Source organism: Podarcis vaucheri (assembly GCF_965113315.1).
Source record: "Podarcis vaucheri genome assembly, chromosome: 2".
Taxonomy (NCBI): Eukaryota; Metazoa; Chordata; class Lepidosauria; order Squamata; family Lacertidae; genus Podarcis; species Podarcis vaucheri.
The window spans coordinates 23,375,561-23,397,840 of record NC_138760.1 but is presented as its reverse complement, the minus strand read 5'-3'; the positions used below and the strand labels follow the sequence as shown (position 1 = coordinate 23,397,840).

The following is a 22,280-nucleotide window of genomic DNA, read 5'->3' as shown; positions in this document are numbered from 1 at the left end:
CTGGGAGAGGATGCTCTGCAGCGCGCGCGCGCGTCTTTCGCCTTCCTGCAGCCTGCAAGGCAAGCAAGCGCACCGCTGCAATCCACGAGGTCGGGCAACTTCCTCGCTCGCTGCTGCTGCTCCTTCTCCTGCCCCTCCGCCTGGCTCTGTTGTAGGTGGGTGGCAGGCAGCTTTCAGACCAAGCTCCTCGAGCTGGAGTTCCGTGCCAGCAGCAGGAGAGCTCTGCAACCTTGCACGGCACCTAGCCTCTCCATGTGCGCCTCTGCGCGCTCTCACTGGCTCCTTTCACTTTCCTTCCTCCGCCTCCAAGCTCTTTCCCCTCCCCTTGCCTTCCCCCACTTATTGCCCCAGTACCTGGTCGCGGCGGCTGCATTTATTTGCGCCGCTACTACACACACACACGCACACAAACGCGAGCCCGTGATGTAATTCCTAAGCGCGTTTGTTGGCGTCCAGCCCGAGAAGTTCTCTGCAGACGCCTCCTCTCTCCGAGCGTGAAATTGCTGCCTAATGCTAATCCAAGCTGGAGGAGAGGGCGCCCTCTGCTGGGATTAACTTCAGGACCCGGCGGCTGCTGTCCCTTCTCCCTCAGGTAACTTCTTGAAATAGTCCAGGCGTGCGAGAGAAGCGTGGTTGTTACACAAACACTGTCGGGAGGTCTGGACGTAGCTCTCCCATCAGGCTTGCACCTCCTCGTTTTCTGTCTTCTTATTTTCTTCAAAGGGCAGCGATGATATCCAAGAAATAGAGAATCCCACCCCCGGCAGCAACACATCGCAGGCATCTTACTTCCAAGGCTTCAAAGGAAGAAGAACTCTTAATTTCCATAGGCGGTTCTTTCCAATGTTTTGCTGGCTTCCTCCTTTTCCAAAAGTTATGTCCAAATTTAGGCAATGCAATGTATGTGTGTTGGTGGGCATAGGAGCTGGCTGCTTGGGGTCCCGGGTGCCTGAGAGCGCCCACAGAATTTCCCATGAAGGGACCCAGACACCCAGACAATTTTTGGTGGCAGGGCCATGCACGCTGCATGACACCCAAAGCCGCGGGCACCCACAGTCGTGGGGCCAAGCTTTCACTCCTGTTGGCAGGGGAAGGGAGCCTTTGTCAAGTCCTATTCTTCCTCTGACAGATCCTGATCTTCCTCTGACAGATCTGACAGATCCTGAAGCTGAGGCTCCAATACTTTGGCCACCTCATGAGAAGAGAAAACTCCCTGGAAAAGACCCTGATGTTGGGAAAGATGGAGGGCACAAGGAGAAGGGGACGACAGAGGACGAGATGGTTGGACAGTGTTCTCAAAGCTACCAGCATGAGTTTGACCAAACTGCGGGAGGCAGTGGAAGACGGGAGTGCCTGGCGTGCTCTGGTCCATGGGGTCACGAAGAATCAGACATGACTTAACGACTAAACAACAACAATCCTTCCTCTGATCACTGCCATGCTGGGGCACGCAAAATTACCCACCCAGGGGTGCCAACTTGAATAAAATATGGCGGGGGGGCAGGTAAGCCCTGCTCCACAGAATCAGAGACTTGGCTTACACATGCCATTTGAATGGCACTTTCCATCAACTTTGCAGTCTCCTGCTCCCTTCAATTGCGGCAGTTAGACTGGTGACTGGGAGCGGCCGCTGAGACCACATAACACTGGTCTTGAAAGACCTACATTGGCTCCCAGTACATTTCCGAGGACAATTCAAAGTGTTGGTGCTGACCTTTAAAGCCCTAAATGGCCTCAGCCCTGTATACCTGAAGGAGGGTCTCCACCCCCGTCATTCACTGAGGTCCAGCTCCAAGGGCCTTCTGGTGGTTCCCTCACTGCGAGAAGTGAGGTTACAGGGAACCAGGCAGAGGGCCTTCTTGGTAGTGGCACCCGCCCTGTAGAACGCCCTCCCACCAGATGTCAAAGAGAAGAACAGCTACCAGACTTTTAGAAGAAATCTGAAGGCAGCCCTGTTTAGGGAAGCTTTTAATGTTTAAGAGACCACCGTATTTTAAAATTTTGTTGGAAGCCGCCCAGAGTGACTGGGGAAACCCAGCCAGATGGGTGGGGTATAAATATTATTATTATTATTATTATTATTATTATTAATTGGGTGGAGGCCGTGAAGGGACATTGGCCCATAGGAGTTGGCTCTTACGTCCAAACCACTGTCCTATCCTGCAGTGGAAGTGCTGCTTGGGGCCTCTTAATGTGCACCCATTGATTGCATGTGGAACTGCATGCCACTGGACTCAGGAGTCGGATGCCGTTGCAGCCCTGCTCACAAACATATGGGATGGCTCAGTGGGTAGAGCATGAGGTTGAGGACAAAAGATTCCTGAAATTGCAGCGGGTTGGGCTAGATGACCCTCGTGGTCCCTTCCAACTCTACAAGTCTATAATTCTATGACTGGGAGTTGCCCAGGCATGGGTAAGTCTCAAGCCCTTGCCAGCTCCTTCAGGCCTCCTTGCTCGAGGTGGAAAGGTGGAAAGCTGTGTGGAAAGTGCATGCATCCTCATCCCTCCACAGAACCATTTTAAGAAAATGTGATTAGGGCTTGAAACAATTGCTCCCCATTTTCTCCTGGCTCTGCTTCCTTCCTGTTCTTTTGTTCTTTTCCCTGTTTTCCACAACTATGCATTCAAAGCATGTGGCTTCCCCTTAAATAATCCTGGGAACTGTAGTTTGATCCTTCACAGAGCTACTATTAGCAGTTCCCAGGAATCTTTGGGAGGGAAGCCAACATGCTCTGAATGCATGGTTGTGGATGTGATGTCAGTTTTGATTGTAAACTCCTGTCTTCTTTCATTCTGTATAGCACCATGCACCTTGACGGTGCCACATGAATAAATAAATGTCAGGAGGAGCGCACAATTGAATTTAGATGAGGGCATGGCCAGGCTCACATCCTTGTTCAGCTATAAAGCTCATCTGAGCGGCTTTGGGCAGGTTACTGTTAAAAAAACCTCCTCCAATATTATTGTGTAGATAAAACAGCATAACACCTGACACAGTTTCCTTACCTCTTTGGAGAAATGCAAATATATGTGCATGGGAGAGAGACGTCTTCACCTCTGCCATTAAAACCTGTTCTGCCTTATTCTTAAGAGGGTAAGGTAAAGGGTAAAGGGACCCCTGACCATTAGGTCCAGTCGTGACCGACTCTGGGGTTGCGGCACTCATCTCGCTTTATTGGCCGAGGGAGCCGGCATACAGCTTCCGGGTCATGTGGCCAGCATGACTAAGCCGCTTCTGGCGAACCAGAGCAGTGCACGGAAACGCCGTTTACCTTCCCGCTGGAGTGGTACCTATGTATCTACTTGCACTTTGATGTGCTTTCGAACTGCTAGGTTGGCAGGAGCAGGGACCAAGCAATGGGAGCTCACCCCGTCGCAGGGATTCAAACCGCCGACCTTCTGATCGGCAAGTCCTAGGCTCTGTGGTTTAACCCACAGCGCCACCCGCGTCCCTTCTTAAGAGGGTAGGAGAGTTTGAACCATGATATCTGCTTTCCAGGTCAGCTGGGCAGTAATATTTGGGAGGAAACCCTGCTCTGTAGGAAGCCAGCAGCATCTTGAAGACCTTTCTCTTGCCAGAACAGGACACGGGAGGCAATGTTGCTTCTAGAGATGTTTTTAGGGATTGTCCAGATGAGATGAATCCTAGATCGGTTGTCCCAGGCCCCATATCTCCTGCTCCTCTCCTCCATTTTTAAGCATAATTCTATAGAAACAACTTTGCACACAGGGTGGCTGGGTGCTCCATAAACTATCCCACTATTTTAAACTTCCCAGAGGCACTCTATAATAATTCTGTATCCTGAGTATACATACCTAGCAATGCCCCTGGTCCCGTTACACCAGGGATGACAAACTCGTGGCCCTCTGGATGTTGTTGGACTACAACTCCCAACATGCCTAGCTGTTGGCCACAGTGCCTGGGGCTGATGGGAGCTGGAGTCGATAACAACATCTGGAGGACTGAAAGTTCTCCATCTCTTCTAGCTAATGGGACGGTTAACTGTGAATAATACTCATACATTCTAGGGGCAAAGCACGTGACACATTCAGAAAAGGCACCTGGGACTGTGATTGGGTTAAGTCATCTAGTTCTGTTCCATTAAAGGCCAGGAAATTCCATTGTCATCAGTTGGATACCCTCCTGTGAACTCTCAAGTCCTGTACTCGAAACTGCTTCGAATTCTGAAGACCTCTTGCAACTTCAGACTTAATGGGCAGTGGCAGGTTCTGGAGGTTTCTGCTGTTATAATATACAGTTACTGACGCATGCTTGCATGCATGAAAGGGTTAACCTGAGCCCTGAGCTCAAGTTGTCACTGGGTGTGACTTAGGAGGCTCCTAGCAACCATTGCTTCTCCCTTTTCTCTCTTCTTTGCTGCCTTCCTCGAAGAATGAAGCCATGCATCTTGCCTCTCAGGTGCAAGAAAAACCAGCTGAATGGAAAATCTCTTTAAAAGAAGATTTTTACAGACTGCATCTCTGCTAAACCGAATATTGCATGAGTCTTTTAGTAAGGAAACCAAATTCTTTTCTTTTTAAGTCACTTGGAACCCTTTTCTTCTTTATTTTTACTGTCAATGGATGGAGACTTGTTTGCTGTAATTTCTGAAACTCTGTGAGTAAAACATTCACTTATTTGCAAAACTAAGTGTCTGTGATTTATTCTAGCCTAAGTATTTTCAAGGGGAAAATTTGTTTAAAGGTGGACGAGGGCAGATGTAAATTTAACCAAGTTTTAATGTGTTTGGAGCAGTCACAATTGTGCTTAACTCTGCTACGAGAGAATAAGGATCTCTCTTCCAAACTTCTGTCTTCAAAGTCGGCAATGCAAGGGGCTTCCTGCTCCAGTATGGGGCAAGATCAATTCATTATGGCAGGTCAGTGCAGGAAACCTTGGTGCACCATAGATGCAATTTTATCACAGGCAACTGTGAGAACAGGATGCTGGACTAGATTGGCCATTGGCCTGATCCAGTAGCTATTCTTATGTTCTTATCAGACGAGGATACCAGGTATCTATGCATATCTAAAACCACCAGAACGGAAACAAAAGAACCAATCAGGGGTCCCCTCCTCTTGCCCTGAAAGATGCCTTCTGAACACCCCCTCCCCACCTACCGACTCTGCTACATTCTCTGTCCAAAACATACCATATTTTTTGCTCCATAAGACGCACTTTTTTCTTCCTAAAAAGTAAGGGGAAATGTCTGTGCATCTTATGGAGCGAATGTGTGGTCCCTGGAGAAGAAGAAGAGTTTGGATTTGATATCTCGCCTTTCACTCCCTTTAAGGAGTCTCAAAGCGGCTAACATTCTCCTTTCCCTTCCTCCCCCACAACAAACACTCTGTGAGGTGAGTGGGGCTGAGAGACTTCAAAGAAGTGTGACTGGCCCAAGGTCACCCAGCAGCTGCATGTGGAGGAGCGGAGACACGAACCCGGTTCCCCAGATTACGTGACTACCACTCATAACCACTACACCACACTGGCTCTGGAGCTGAATTGCCCAGGGGCAAAAAGCAGATCATGCTTTTTTTTTTTTTTAAAGAGGGAAGTGGGTGTTGAAACAAAGCCGCTGATCGTTTGTGATCGGGGAGCGAGATAAGGGACGCTAGAGATAAAGGAGGCTGCCTGGGGGGGGACAGCAAACTTGCAAATGGGGGGGGGGGACAGGAAGACTAAAGCAATAAGGAGAGAAATTATAAGAAAAGGAGGAGCAAAAAAATGCTCCAGCTAAGGAAAATATACTACACTAAGGCAAACAAGAGGGAAGGGTGTGTTGAAAGGAAACAGCTGATCAGTGGGATCAGAAGAGGGATAAGGAACTAGCGGAGGCTGCCTGGGAGGGGGGAGGTAAAAGCCCATGGATCCTCAGGATTTTTACATTAGGTCACCCCAAATTCACCATCAGATCACATAGCATGTCCATGGCTACAACCTGCACCCAAAATATCACCCACCCACTGTTTCCTGGGGCCGCAATGGTGCAAAAATGTGGTTACAAAGCACGGATCCACATGGGTCCTCAGGGTTTTTGCATTGGGTCACCCCAAATTCACCATCAGATCACATGTCTGTGGTCACAGCATAAAGCACAAAAATCATACATCCACTGCTTCGTTCAGAATTTTTTTCCCCTTGTTTTCCTCCTCTAAAAACTAGGTGCGTCTTATGGTCAGGTGCGTCTTATGGCGCGAAAAATACGGTACTTTCCTGGTAAGGGAGAACATGTCTGTGTTTCAGCTTCAAATTTGATAAAGTGACTGTTTCCACATTTACAAACATTTCGCAAGAAATATCCGAGAATGTGGATGCACTTTGCACTCAGTCGGCACATTTAATTTAGCCAGCAGAATGTGTGTGGCTCAGTACTAGACTTCTATTAAAGTTTAATAGCAGACCCACCACCGCCTTCAATGAAGACTGCATGCGTGATTAATTTCAAGCATCTCTTGAAGTAAATCAGTACTTAAGTACTTTGCTTAAATAGGACCTTGCTTGATAGGTTATCCTTTCAGTGCCCTCTTCTCGGCTCCGAAAATCACTGAAGTTAATAGTGCTCTTCGTAGAGGTATATCATGGCCTTAAGCAGTGGCGTAGCATGGAGGGTGCAGGGGGGGCCAGCCGCACCGGGCGCAACATCTCGGGGGGGGGGCACGGAAGAGACTCAAGTGCTAAAATCCACGGGTTAGGGGGCGCAAATTACTTGCCTTGCCCCGGGTGCTTGACAACCCACGCTACGCCACTGGCCTTAAGTGTTTTACTAGAGTACTCTACACCAGTCTCTTGATTTAGGAGCCGCTGAATCCATGAGCATGTTTCTATTTTGGAAAAAAGAGTGCTAGTTTTGTAATATTCCCTGTGATCTCTCTCTATTCTCTCTTCCTCTCTCTCGTCCCCTTACTTGCATTGTAATTATATTTTCAAGAATTAACCCACCTACCTACGGCCATGATGAGTTCTCCAGTCTTTAATCAAAATTAAGAACAGATGTGTTTCTCCTTTTTTTAAAGGGACTCTGACTCATCCAGATGTTATGGGTTTGATCCAAGGAGTTCTAGGTGAAAATTCAGAGTCCTGGGTTATATCAAAAGAATCGGTCAGCATGATCATAGCAGCTACCCCTTGGTTAATATTTCTGTGGCTCTGTGAAATATGGGAACTTTATCCAGGTCTCTCTTTAAAAATCAGCCAGTTCCGCTTGTAACGAATTATTTACAAGTATGCAAGTTGCAACTGATACGGGTGAATCATGTTTTGAGTCAAGGACCTCCATTGCACGCACACTCACTCGTATCAATAAACCTAAGTATCTAGGTATGCTCGTTCAAGTATATCAGATATTATTTCAACTGCTAGAGTGATTAAGTATGCCTGGTTAATATTTCCACTCACTTCCCTTTGGAGTTGAAAATTGCTTCGAGGTTGTAGGGAAGCTACAAGGAGAAAAATGTTTTAAATGAGCTCTCTGTCTCCTTTTATTTCAATGCTCAAGTTCTAGATTCTAGATGTGACAGAAAGCAACAGCATGCTAAATAGGATCTCAGTGAAAATTTTTTGGCTCAGCCATCAATAATATTTTATTCAACCCTTCCAAAATCACCCTCTTTGTTTTTAATAAAGAGAAAATAATGTAATTAACAAATCTAAACTATTTTTAAAAATGCTCAGGAAAAAATGAAATAATAAATCAAGGGTAGGGAGCCTGTACGCCTTCAAGTTTTGCAGATCCCCCAAGTGTCCCTATTTTCCAGAGACAGTACCAGATTTAAATAATCCACCCCAGTTTCTGATTTGATCCTGGAATGTCCCGCTTTTCCTTAGGACGTTCCTATTTTCATTGGGAAATATTGGACAGCATGGAGTTATGCAACCCCCAAGCCAAGGAGGTAAGTAACTATGCAACCTTTAGAAGACATATGAAGGCAGCCCCTTATAGGAAAGTTTTTTTTGTTTTATTATGTTTTTATATATATTGGAAGTTGCCCAAAGTGGCTAGGGCAACTTAGTCAGATGGGTGGGGTATAAATAATAAAATTATTATTATTATTATTATTATTATTATTATTATTATTATTATTGAATAGGACACCCCTACTTTCATCAGATAAATGTTGGAGGGTATGCGTTGTTGGACTACAACTCCCATCATGCATGACCACTGACTGTGCTGGCTGGTGCTGATGAGAGTGGGAGCCCATCAACACCTCAAGTAACACAGATTCCCCACAGTTGGTATTAGTAAGGTATAACTTAGGACAGCATACTGCATTCCTTTAAAAATCCATGCATCAGGTGTGCAAAGCAAGGAGAGTGATAAAAATAATGTTTTTACATGGTTTGACATCCTTTTATTATTTAAATGATTGTGCAAATCTCAGTCCTTGCAACTGCCACCCTTCATCACACATAAAACGTCAGAAAGACACAATGGGGTGGCAATGATGTTGCTTTCCTCTCCCTTTTATTTCACAATGTTACCCTGTTATCCCTGGGTGGAAAAACCCTATGGAAAATGATGTATAAAAAAATTCCTGCTCTCTGGCGCCATCTGGTGTTGCATGTTTATAGCACATTCAAATCGTTTCTTTACTAATGTAGCTGAGTCCCCATTACAAGATGACACACTTGGCTGTGCTTTCTCCTTTACTTTGCAATAGCTCAGCTGGTTAGAGCATGGTGCTAATAACGCCAAGGTTGCAGGTTCGCTCCCCGTATGGGACAGCTGCATATTTCTGCATTGCAGGGGGTCAGACTAGATGATCCTTGGGGTCCCTTTCAACTCTGTGATTCTATGTTACTTGCTGTGACACTTTGTATGATTTATTTTTTCAGTGTTTGCTTTTACTTTAGAAAACAACAACACTTTCCCCCCAAGAAAGTGATGGAAAAACCACATCTTGGCGCTTTATATGTATCCCCTACCAGCCAGCTCTGAACAATTTAATCTGGTTTTGCTTTGGGGTGAAAACCAATCTCGCCAGGATTAGCCATTCTTTGCCTGATGTGGTCTTCATAATACACACACAAATGTCAAAGGATCATTCTGTCATCGTACATTTGGCAGGGAGGGAATTAAACAGGAGTTTCCCTTATATTCACTCTCTGGGAGACTAGCTGGTAAGTTTCAGAGAATCAAAGATGGTTGTCCACCTTAAGATTTGTTTCTTAGCTGACGCTCCTATCATAGCTCAAGGGATCCACAGAAGGGCAAACTAGACATTAATACACGTCTTCTTCTTGTTGTTTAGTCGTTTAATCATGTCCGACTCTTCGTGACCCCCTGGACCAGAGCATGCCAGGCACTCCTGTCTTCTACTGCCTCCCAAAGTTTGGTCAAACTCATGCTGGTAGCTTCGAGAACACTGTCCAACCATCTCGTCCTCTGTCATCCCCTTCTCCTTGTGCCCTCAATCTTTCCCAACATTGGGGTCTTTTCCAGGGAGTCTTCTCTTCTCATGAGGTGGCCAAAGTATTGGAGCCTTAGCTTCAGGATCTATCCTTCCAGGGCTGATTTCCTTCAGAATGGATAGGTTTGATCTTCTTGCAGTCCATGGGACTCTGAAGAGTCTTCTCCAGCACCATAATTCAAAAGCATCAATTCTTCAGTCTTCTTTATGGTCCAACTCTCACTTCCATACATCACTATGGGAAAACCATAGCTTTAACTATACGGACCTTTGTTGACAAGGTGACGTCTCTGCTTTTTAAGATGCTGTCTAGGTTTGTCATCACTTTTCTCCCAAGAAGAAGGTGTCTTTTAATTTCGTGACTGCTGTCACCATCTGCAGTGATCATGGAACCCAAGAAAGTAAAATCTCTCACTGCCTCCATTTCTTCCCCTTCCATTTGCCAGGAGGTGATGGGCCCAGTGGCCATGATCTTCGTTTTTTGGATGTTGAGCTTCAGACCATATTTTGCACTCTCCTCTTTCACCCTCATTAAGAGGTTCTTTAATTCCTCCTCACTTTCTGCCATCAAAGTTGTGTCATCTGCATATCTGAAGCTGTTGATATTTCTTCCGGGAATCTTAATTCCGGTTTGGGATTCATCCAGTCCAGCCTTTCGCATGATGAATTCTGCATATAAGTTAAATAAGCAGGGAGACAATATACAGCCTTGTCGTACTCCTTTCCCAATTTTGAACCAATCAGTTGTTCCACATCCAGTTCTAACTGTAGCTTCTTGTTTTACTGCTTCAGAAATAATGGACAGGGGAGCACCAGGACAACTGTGTGTTGGGAAGGGCCTAACCCCCGCCCCCTGTACTGTGGTCCCATGAAAATCACCCCCATGGCTATTTCTCCTAGGAGGGAAGCTTCATTTGGCATCAAAGAGAAAGTGTTGAAGCCCACCCCTCTGCATGCTGTGGTCCCAATCCCTCCTGTGGCTATTATTTTTAAAGTAAAAACAATACACATGTGCATTTAATGGAGCGCTGCATTGTGTTTGGCCCTGATTTGTCGCCTCCCATTGCTCCTGACAAAAGCAATGAATGAATTAGGCAATAAAGCTTTCGAAGCCTCCCTTGTCTTCATTCTAACTGCCTGCCAAAAAGAAGACAGAAAGAGAATTCTGCCCTGAAATGAAGCCAGGGTGGGCTTCGGCAAGATATGAAACTTGCAAATATTCATAGACAGAGTTGTTCCGCCAGGCCTTTGGTCAGGGCGCAGCCTGACTCCCTCCTCTGGCAACCTGCACAGAATTTTGCTTAATCGGTTGCCATCAATTTGATTTTAACTAATTTTTATAATGAAATATTTTTAGAATGTGTGATTATTTGATTGTTTATTTGATTGTTGTTAGCCGCCCTGAGCCCGGCTCAGCTGGGGAGGGCGGGATATAAATATTATTATTATTATTATTATTATTATTATTATTATTATTATTATTATCATCATCATAAATTTACGCGTGCGGTTGGTAGGGACAGGGAAGAAATTCAGTTTGGCTTACATTTTAAGGTGAACCTCTGTCAGTCACACTTCCCAAAACAAAGCACAAACCACTGACTGTCCTTTGATATCCACCCTTCTCCAAATTTTTGCAGTGCAATTCTCCAACCCCAAAAATGCAATGTGTTTATTAGTAGAAAGTTAGCAAACATGGTGCCCTGCAGAAGTTGTGGACTACAACTGCCATCACTCCAGTCTATTGGCCATGCTATCTGAGGCTGATGGGAGTTGTAGTCCAAAATATCTGAAGAGTACCACATTGTCTATCCTTGTATTAGCGCGAAAGCATGAATACAAATGAGAGCCAGTGTGGTGTAGTGGTTAAGAGCGGTAGTCACGTAATCTGGGGAACCGGGTTCGCGTCTCCGCTCCTCCACATGCAGCTGCTGGGTGACCTTGGGCCAGTCACACTTCTTTGAAGTCTCTCAGCCCCACTTACCTCACAGAGTGTTTGTTGTGGGGGAGAAAGGGAAAGGAGATTGTTAGCCGCTTTGAGACTCCTTAAAGGAAGTGAAAGGCGGGATATCAAATCCAAACTCCTCTTCTTCTACAAATGCATTAAGTAATGAAAACATGCGGAAAGAAGCATTATATTGGGGGAGGCTGCTTGCAAAAATGTATATTAGGGGGAACTGCATACAGAAATGTGCACATTAGCAGAAATGTGCTGACATTCCTTGTGATTTTTTAAAAAATAAAAGAAGTCTACAGACTGGGGGTGGGGGGTGGGAATCCAAACTTGAGAGGGTTCAGAATATGGCATTCTGTGAAGGAGTCTTCCTTCAGCTTTTCAATAAGGCAAGCTCCGTGAAAGTTCTTGCTATATTGGTACAGTGGTACCTCAGGTTAAGTACTTAATTTGTTCCGGAGGTCCGTACTTAACCTGAAACTGTTCTTAACCTGAAGGACCACTTTAGCTAATAGGGCCTCCTGCTGCTGCCGCGCCGCCGGAGCACGATTTCTATTATCATCCTGAAGCAAAGTTCTTAACCTGAAGCAGTGGCGTAGCGTGGGTTGTCAGCACCCGGGGCAAGGCAAGTAATTTGCACCCCCTAACCCGTGGATTTTAGCAGGGGGCAGAGAGCTGCGAGTGCGAGCGCCCCCCAGATGTTGCACCCGGTGCAGACGGCCCCCCTGCACCTCCCACGCTACGCCACTGACCTGAAGCACTACTTCTGGGTTAGCGGAGTCTGTAACCTGAAGCGTATGTAACCACTGTATTTAACTCCTTACCAGGCCGAAGAAAATATATGGGGGGACACATTTTCAATCGTTGGAAGGGGTCAACTGCAAACGCACATTTATTACACAACGTGGTTGGAATTGCAGCAGGCCTATGAATTTTGGAAGCAAATTGTGCACCAAGAAACATTGGAGAAGAGCCTCAAAATTCCTCCTATGCCAATCTTATTTAGCTGGATTGAGGGGGCTGTTTCTGTTGTTGATTGCAGGCTTGCAAATGGGGGGAAAACACAGCACCCCTCAAGTCCCATCTTACACAGGAATGATGATTGAAGTGTCTGGGTTTGGCAAGACTGGACAAACTGACTGACTCGGATTGTAAGAGGAATGGAAGAGTTTTTAAAAGACATAAGGCAACATTTTCCGAGAGATGGTTGCCTTTAGTGAACTGCTGGAACATGAATTGGGGAAATACAATACTTGAAAGAACTTTTATTCCTGTAAACAACCAATTAGGAAAATAAAAATGTGGGGGGAATGAGAAACTGAGAGAAACCAGATCTTACCCATTCCTAGCAGTTAATACTGAGAATGGTGGTCCGTTGTGGGGTCTGTAGTACTCCCAGTTGCCCTGTCTCCACATATTAGATGCCATCAGGAGATTTTTATTCTGATCCAGGGCTCGTGACTAGTGATCACTGCACAAATTTATGGAGGACAAAACCTATCAGAGGAAGTGTTCCTTGAATACCAGTTGGTGAGAATGGCAGGTGAGGAGAGAGCTGTTGTGCTCATGTTCTGCCCTGGTTTCTTACAGGCAGCTGGCTGGCCATTGTGAGGAGAGAATGCTGTACCAGATGGGGCACTGACCTGATGCAGTTGGCTCTTCATAAGAAGAGAAACGCACCAGAAAACATAAGTCATAATCAAATGAAAAGAGTAATATCACTACCTGTGGTTGTTATGGGAGAACTAAGACCTGCAAAGGGATTTTGAGTACACAATTTCAAAACCTTTTGAGTACAATTTTGACACCATGGCTATTGACTCCTAAACCACTCACGAGGGACGCAGGTGGCGCTATGGTCTAAACCACTGAGCCTCTTGGGCTTGCAGATCGGAAGGTCGGCGGGTCGAATCCCCATGATGGAGTGAGCCCCTGTTGCTCTGTCCCAGCTCCTGCCAACCTAGCAGTTCAAAAGCACACCAGCGCAAGTGGATAAATAGGTACCGCTGTGGTGGGAAGGTAAATGGTGTTTCCGTGCACTCTGGCTTCCGTTATGGTGTCCCGTTGCGCCTGAAGCAGTTTAGTTATGCTGGCCGCATGACCCAGAAAGCTGTCTGTGGACAAACGCCGGCTCACTTGGCCTGAAAGTGGAGATGAGATCCTCAACCCAATAGTTGCCTTTGACTGGACTTAACCATCCAGGGGTCCTTTACCTTTAAAAGGTAAAGATAAAGGACCCCTGACAGTTGAGACTAGTTGCGAATGACTCTGGGGTTGCGGCGCTCATCTCGCTTTACTGGCCGAGGGAGCCGATGTTTGTCCACAGTTTTTCCAGGTCATGTGGCCAGCATGACTAAGCTGCTTCTGGCAATACCAGAGCAGTGCACAGAAATGCCATTTACCTTCCTGCCAGAGCGGTACCTATTTATTTACTTGAAATGCTCTCAAACTGCTAGGTTGGCAGGAGCAGGGACCGGGAAACAGGAGCTCACCCTGTTGTGGGGATTCAAACTGCTGACCTTCCGATCGGCAGGCCCTAGGCTTAGTGGTTTAGACCACAGTGCCACCTTAAACCACTCACATAACTGAATATCTGCAGGACAGAGGAGAATGGAGTGTGAGGCTGTTTAGCTCATTCTGCTTCACAGTTTTATTGATTATACAGTATGAAAAGTCATTAAAAAGGATGTTTCTTCAGTAAACAAAGCAAAACAACAGGAGTTTTAAGGTCACACTCTTGATTCTGAGACAAGACATTGCAGTAAATCTCCTGCCCTCTTGTTCTGCCAATGGGAGCTGAACTTTTTGAGCCCCGGGAAATTTTGCTGAAAATGTCATTCGATAATCCAATTCGAATCTTCAAAGTTCAGTGTCAGTACTGACATTACGAGTCCTCTCTTTCCATTGATCTTTAAAATACTCACCTCCCCACTCTTTCTGTCTGCTTTTGTGTGTCACTCAGCCTTTTCCCCTCTCTCTGCTTCAGTTTCGCCATCTAAAAATGAGCATTTGCTGGATCACAATGGCACACCCTCATAGGCGCTGACTCCATGGGGCCTGAGGGGGCCCGAGCCCCCTCAAAAATTCCTTTGGGGGGGCTCCGCCCCCCCAATAATCTCGGACGCCCCTCCAGCAGAGCGCCGCCGTCGTCCCCCGCCTCCTCCCCACCTGCTCCCTCGCCAGCCAGCCAGCCAGCCAGCCGCGCGCCCTAGCCGGAGAGCCCCGGCCGTCCCCGTCACGCAATCGGCTGGATCTCCCTTCAGCAGGCCGTGCTCACAACTCAGCCCAGGGACCCCCCAGCAGCGGATCTCCGGCCCAGCTGAAGAATCCGGCAACAAGCCCCCTCCTCCCCAATCGCTCCGGCTCCGCCGAAATACTTTAAAACTCACTAATTTTCATCTAAAATTTAGAAAACTTCCCGGGGCAGGACCCCGGTATGGGCCCCCCCAATATTTTTTATAAGTCGGCGCCCCTGCACACCCTCCAACATTTCTCTGATGAAAATAGGGATGTCCTATTCAACAACAACAACAATTTTACTATTTATACCTCGCCCATCTGACCGGGTTGCTCCAGCCACTCTGGACAGCTTCCAACATATATTTGTTGTTGTTGTTGTTTAATCGTTTAGTCATGTCCGACTCTTCGTGACCCCCTGGACCAGAGCATGCCAGGCACTCCTGTCTTCCACTGTCTCCCGCAGTTTGGTCAGACTCATGCTGGTAGCTTCGAGAACACTGTCCAACCATCTCGTCCTCTGTCGTCCCCTTCTCCTTGTGCCCGCCATCTTTCCCAACATCAGGGTCTTTTCCAGGGAGTCTTCTCTTCTCATGAGGTGGCCAAAGTATTGGAGTCTCAGCTTCAGGATCTGTCCTTCCAGTGAACACAACAAAACATTAAACGTTAAAAAAAGCTTTCTTATACAGAGCTGCATTGAGGTGGCTCAGGGGTCAGATAACTCCATACCCTCCAACATGTCTCCAAAGAAAATAGGGATGTCCTAAGGAACAGCAGGACATTCCGGGATTAAATCAGAAACCAGGACAGCTTCTATAGATCCAGGACTGTCCCTGAAAAATAGGGGCACTTAGAGGACCTGACATACCCTACAAAGCCTTCCCTAATATGTTGCCCACCAGATATTTTGGACTGTAACACCCATCACCCATAAGCTATACTAGCCTCAAGGTTCTACCCTCTCCCCCATGTTTTTTAACATATACATGCGGCCGCCTGGAGAGATCATCAGGGGGTTTGGACTGGGTGTTCATCAATATGCGGATGATACCCAGCTCTACCTCTCTTTTAAATCAGAACCAGTGAAGGCGGTGAAGCTCCTGTGTGAGTGTCTGGAGGCGGTTTCAGCTAATGGATTGAGGCTGAATCCTGACAAGACAGAAGTACTGTTCTCGGGGGAAAGGGGGCGGGTGGGTGTGGAGGACTCCCTGGTCCTGAATAGGGTAACTGTGCCCCTGAAGGACCAGGTGCGCAGCCTGGGAGTCATTTTGGACTCACAGCTGTCTATGGAGGTGCAGGTCAATTCTGTGTCCAGGGCAGCTGTCTACCAGCTCCACCTGGTACGCAGGCTAAGACCCTACCTGCCCTTGGACTGTCTCACTAGAGTGGTGCATGCTCTGGTTATCTCCTGCTTGGACTACTGCAATAAACCCTATGTGGGGCTACCTTTGAAGGTGACTCGGAAACTGCAATTAATACAAATGCGGCAGCTAGACTGATGACTGGGAGTGGCCACCGGGACCATATAACACCAGTCCTGAAAGACCTACATTGGCTCCCAGTACGTTTCTGAGCACAATTCAATTTAAAGCCCTAAACGGCCTTGACCCAGTTACCTGATGGAGCGTCTCCATCCCCATCGTTCTGCCCGGACACTGAGGTCCAGCTCTGAGGGCCTTCTGGCTGTTCCCTCACTGCGAGAAGTGAGGTTACAGGGAACCAGGCAGAGGGCCTTCACGGTAGTGGCGCCTACCCTGTGGAACGCCCTCCCAGCAGATGTCAAGGCAATAAACAACTATTTTACTTTTAAAAGACAACTTTTATTTTTTTTTATAAATAATATTTTATTAGGTTTTATCAATAGAAAAGTTTAGAAAAATACAAAAACGAAAAAGATACAAAATTACAAAATACAAAAATACAGACATTAGACACAAAAAAGAAAAGAAAAAAGCCCATATAAAAAGACAAAAATTCCCTCTTTCTTATTTTCTCCTCTTTGATTAACTTATTTTCCTGACTCCCTCACGTCTCCCATTTTTGTATCCCTTTTAAAAATTTGTTCAGCAAATTCATGTCCTGTTAGTCTATCTACTTATTAATCCAATCTTGCATTTTACCTTGTTGCTAAAACCCCTGCAATTCATTTCAATGTCCTCAACATTCAAAATTTTTACAATATTTCTGCAAGTACATTTTAAATTTCCTCCAGTCTTCTTCCACCAACTCTTCTCCCTGATCTCGGATTCTGCCAGTCATTTCCGCCATCTCCATATAGTCTATTGCATCTGCCATTTAAAAGACAACTTTTAAAGGCGGCCCTGTTTAGGGAAGTTTTTAATGTCTGACGCTGTATTGTTTTTAATATTTGGTTGGAAGCTGCCCAGAGTGGCTGGGGATATCTAGCCAGATGGGCGGGGTATATATAATAAATTATTATTATTATGTAGCAGCAGCTGATGGGAGTTGTAGTCCAACCATATCTGGAGAGTGCTAAAGGTTGCCCTAACATTGCAGTAGAACGACATGGCAAACATTTCTTAAATGTTTCCAATGCTTCCTACTTGTCCATTATCTGACAGGTATGTTCATGCTTTCATCACAACGCTAACTCCTAGATGTCGGGAGCGCAGGAAATAAGTGGTTGACAAACTAGTGTGTAAGCAACAGGGAACCCCCCTCTGGAAGTTATAAGATAGTCTCAGCAAGGGAGTTGTACCATAGAATGTAGACATAAATGGATGGAGCTGGCAGGAAACCTGCAGCAGTTGTCATAAATGGCCTATAAATAATATATATTTTCAAGCCTAAGCCCATGATGAATGCTTTAGAGTTGCGTCAGTCCCTAGAGGACCAGTGTACTGATGCAATCGCAATGAGCAACAATGAAGAAACTCTTGAACCACAAACACAACATGCTTCTAAGGAGTGTTAGCTGTGAGATTTCAAAGCCAGGCTGCAAGCTGTATTAACAATCATCCCACACATGCAATAGAAGGGTGGAAAAATAATAGCGTACGTTTAGATTGGCCAATGCCAACTTGGTGGTTGGGGCTGACGAGAGTAGTCGTCCAGGCTGGTGGCCATGACTGCCTCCTTTTAGGAGCGAGCTCTGTAGTTACAGCCTGAGGCTCACCATTTCTCCTTTCATCAATTAGGAATTTTTGCATGTGCCATATGGGTGAATAAAATACAAGGAACCTCCTCCGCCATCCGCGATAGCCACCATTAAACACAAATGCACTTTGGCATATGAACTCGTGAAAATAAATGGGATGGTTTCCTGAATTTGCTCTGTTGCTGATTCCATCTCATCCCTAAAGGGTAAAGGTAAAGGGACCCCTGACCATTAGGTCCAGTCGTGGCCAACTCTGGGGTTGCGGCGCTCATCTCGCTTTATTGGCCAAGGGAGCCGGCGTACAGCTTCCGGGTCATGTGGCCAGCATGACTAAGCCGCTTCTGGCGAACCAGAGCAGTGCACGAAAATGCCGTTTACCTTCCTGCTGGAGCAGTACCTATTGATCTACTTGCACTTTGACGTGCTTTCAAATTGCTAGGTTAGCAGGAGCAGGGACCAAGCAACGGGAGCTCACCCCATCGCGGGGATTCGAACTGCCAACCTTCTGATCGGCAAGTCCTAGGCTCTGTGGCAGTGCTACCCACGTCCCTCTTATCTCATCCCTACCATTACCCTATTTTATAAAAATCCATACTATCTAGAGTCCATCCATGCCCCCCAAAAGGTGGAGACTTTTGTCTTGGAAGCTGCATTCATGCATTCATCTCCTGATAAACTGTTTATCTTAGTTTTTATGAGGGCGCCTTAAAGCAAGCCAGCCGGAGACAGACCTCAAGTGTTTGTCCTTTTTTTTGGGTGGGTGGGGAAGGGAGTAAGGGGCGTCAAGGTGTTTATACTTCTCCTCTTGGCTCTGTATATCATATAAGGTGGATTTAACCCTCTGTCTATCTTCCACAGCAGTATCCTCTGCAATAAATTCAGTGACACAGTCTTTTCCTAGATGTAGCCCCACTTACCACGGAGAAGGAGAGGCAAAGAGTGGCTCCCCCTGCTCTTTAACACACATAGACACTTAACACCAGAAAGCAAAGTAAATCGAAGCAATTTTGGGGGTGGGTGGGGAGGAGGGTAAAGTCTTGCTTTTCTATATTCTCAGCAACAATCCAGCAAATAGAGATTGATGTTGGTGTGGTTAACGTGGAGGACAAGATAAGAGTTCTTAAGATGCACAGCGGAGACCCTTTAATGTGGATTAGTTACCCTTTTGACCCAAGTTGGCTTCTCTGTTATATTTGGAGTATGTCTTCACCGTATGGTGTATCAGAGAAATCCATGAAATGGGAAATGGTACCAGCTATCGTATCAGTTCACGTATCTGTCTAGACCAGCCTTTCTCAACCTGTGGGTCCCCAGATGTTGTTGAACTACAACTCCCATCACCCCTAGCTAGCAAGGCCAGAGCTCAGGGATGATGGGAGTTGTAGTCCAACAACATCTGGGGACCCACAGGTTGAGAACCACTGGTCTAGACAGAAATCAGGCCATTTGCCTGCTCCACAATTTGCCATCATTATTCTCTCCCCCCCCCCAGCAGCGGAGCAAGTCAACTGGGCACCCGGGGAGGTGTCTGGAGGCGGGGCAAGCCGCCCGCAGGGCAGGATGCTCTGTGGGGCCTTCAATGAGTCTGCCTGCCTCCTCCCGCTCAGCCGCCCTACAGCTGAGGGGGAGGTGGGGGGCGGACCATTTGGGGCAGCGTGGAGCCTGTGGGCACGCAAGCCACCACGCCACTCCCAGGAGAGACCCGTGGTTCGGGTGCGCTGCAGATCCCACAGTGAGTGCCGCCTGGCATTTTGTCACCCCCCCAGTGATGAAACCCAGGGCGGACCGCCGCCACCGCACCCCCCTTCCTCCACCACTGCCTCCCCCAGCAAGTTATCCCTCTCCCACAGCATTGAAATGCAAGGTGTACAATTACCTAAGCAATTATGCTATTAAATGTGGCCACAGTGAACAATGCCTTCTGAGGTACCCAAACTGCAGCGGAACAGAAACGGCGCTGCTGAGATGAATGGGAAATGATGCCTTTTCACATCCGTCCTCAACTGGGGTGGGTGGAGTTGGTGACAGGAGCGAGCAAGGGTAGCAGCCCCTAGTTATGTATGCATATATATATATATTTATAAGCTGCCATGGAAATATGACTTAAGGCTGATACAAAAATACTTGCAATAATAAGCAAAGCACAGATTGGTTTTTTTTTAAGAATGTGAACAGTAGGATTTCAGATCAGAGCACAAATACATCCCATCTTATGAGTAACATCTTCTAGTTCTCCTCATTCTGGACAGTGCCTCATTGCTGTCCCATGGAACTGGGCTTATTTCTCCACTAAAAATAACTCTGGATGCTTCTGTCTAATCACCCATCCATATTAATGCCATCCCGTTTAATGAGGCTTTCCATGGTTATCTCACAGGATCATCAGCAGAGGTGATGATCTTCCACTTTTTGCAGTTCTGCAAACCTAAGGGCATTTCTTCACCTTGTGGCAATGGTGCTTGCCTCAGCTGTAATACACCCATTTTCCTGCAGCAACAAATAAATGTATAGTGCAAATGACAAGCATGTATCTGTTCTTAGTGTTGTTCCAATTTTTGTTCCTTTTTTTAAGGCAAAGGGTGCTTAGGAGATATAAATTAGAGCTGGTGAGAAAGAATGACTTGGTTTGTGAAACCGACAGTCATTTGAAACAGAGCAGCTTTGTGAAATGGCTCCCCAGTTTTCAGCACAATCCTGTACATGTCTACTCAAAAGTAAGCCTCATTGAGTGCAAAATGCACAAGATGCCTTAAAAATCTTCGAGTCTGCTTTCAAATAAAGCATCTTGGACATTTTTTATTTTTGCAAGACATTCTTGTACATTACGGCGAAAAGCCAGTGAACCGAAACCACTCGTTCCACTGTGGGCAAAATGGCTTTGAAACAATCGCTTTTGTTTCGAAACAAATGGCCCTAAAATGTCTTGGTAATGCATAAGAAAACACTGTCCTTGTGCCATACAGCTCTCCCAGTGTCAGACTGGTCAGAGCAAAATTCCAGAAAGAGAGAGAGAGATTTCAAGCTATTTCATGCTTGATGTGACAAAGCATGTTTTCACACAGCATTGGCTTGTGACAACCAGGGTAACATGTAAAAGGGAGAGGATGATACATATCTGTAAATTAAGAAAAAGAAAAAGAGGGAAAGTAGGACCCAAAGGCAGTGGTGTGTGGTTGTTTAGCTCAATTGCATACTTTTTGATGAAACATTATTATGAGACAAGGTAAATAGGAAGTATGCAAACTGGCCGAGTGTCCCTATTTTCCAGGGACAGTCCTGGATTTACAGAAGACATCCCAGTTTCTGATTTGATCCCAGAATGTCCTGCTTTTCATCAGAGAAACGTTGGAGGGTATGGAGTTATTCAACCTCCAAGCCAAAGAGTCAAATAACTATACAACCTTCTATAGGGAAGTCTTTCTAAAAAATGTTTAATGTTTTATTATTTTCTTATATGTTGGAAGCTGCCCAGAGTAGCTGGGGCAACCCAGTCAGATGGGTGGGGTATAAACAACAACAAGAACAAGAATAACAACAACAACAATCATCATCATCATTGTTATTGATTAAAGGTAAGCGTAAAGGGACCCCTGACCATTAGGTCCAGTTGTGGCCGACTCTGGGGTTGTGGCACTCATCTCGCTTTATTGGCTGAGGGAGCCGGTGTACAGCTTCCAGATCATGTGGCCAGCATGACTAAGCCGCTTCTGGCAAACCAGAGCAGTGCACGGAAATGCCATTTACCTTCCCGCCAGAGTGGTACCCTTTTATCTACTTGTACTTTGACTTGCTTTTGAACTGCTAGGTTGGCAGGAGCAGGGACCGAGGAACGTTGTTATTGATTAGGATGTCCCTATTTTCATCAGAGAAATGTTGAAGGGTATGGACTGGCTCAGTAAAGGTTAAATCCAGTCAAAGGTGATTATGGGGTTGTGGCGTTCATCTCGCTTTCAGGCCGAGGGAGCCGGTGTTTGTCCATAGACAGCTTTCTGGGTCGTATGGCCAGCATGACTAAACCGCTTCTGGCGCAACGGGACACCATGACGGAAAGCAAAGCAGACAGAAACACCATTTGCCTTCCTGCTGCAGTGGTACCTATTTATCTACTTGCACTGCCGTGCTTTCGAACTGCTAGATTGGCAGGAGCTGGGATGAAGCAATGGGAGCTTACCCCATAGCGGGGATTTGAACTGCCAACCTTCTGACTGGCAAGCCCAAGAGGCTCAGTGGTTTAGACCACACTGCCACCCACACTCAATGCTTCCTCTGGTGGCCTACAGCTGTGTCCCATTCAGCTGCACTCGCCATACCCAGTTCCAGGTACAACAGACTTCCTGAGTTTCCAAGGTGGCCCAAAGGATGGGGAATGGCTCACCCTTTGTCTTCTCCTCTTCCTCCAGCTGCTCTATAGCATGAGTAGAGAAGGTTCCCTTTTGCAGAAGTTATCCTTCCAATTTGTGGAGGGACATCAGGGCCAGGTAGCCTCCTCTTGCTCCTCCTTGCTCAGTGATGAAACACAGAAGTAGGATGCTTGAATAGGGCTCCTGATTCCTGTCCCAC

General features: G+C 46.4%; 1 protein-coding gene across 1 annotated transcript in view; it reads right to left on the bottom strand.

Moving 5' to 3' along the window:
• Positions 1–22,280, bottom strand: part of NOG (noggin) — a 228,734-nt gene that overhangs the window by 2,060 nt on the left and 204,394 nt on the right. The window lies entirely within an intron of this gene.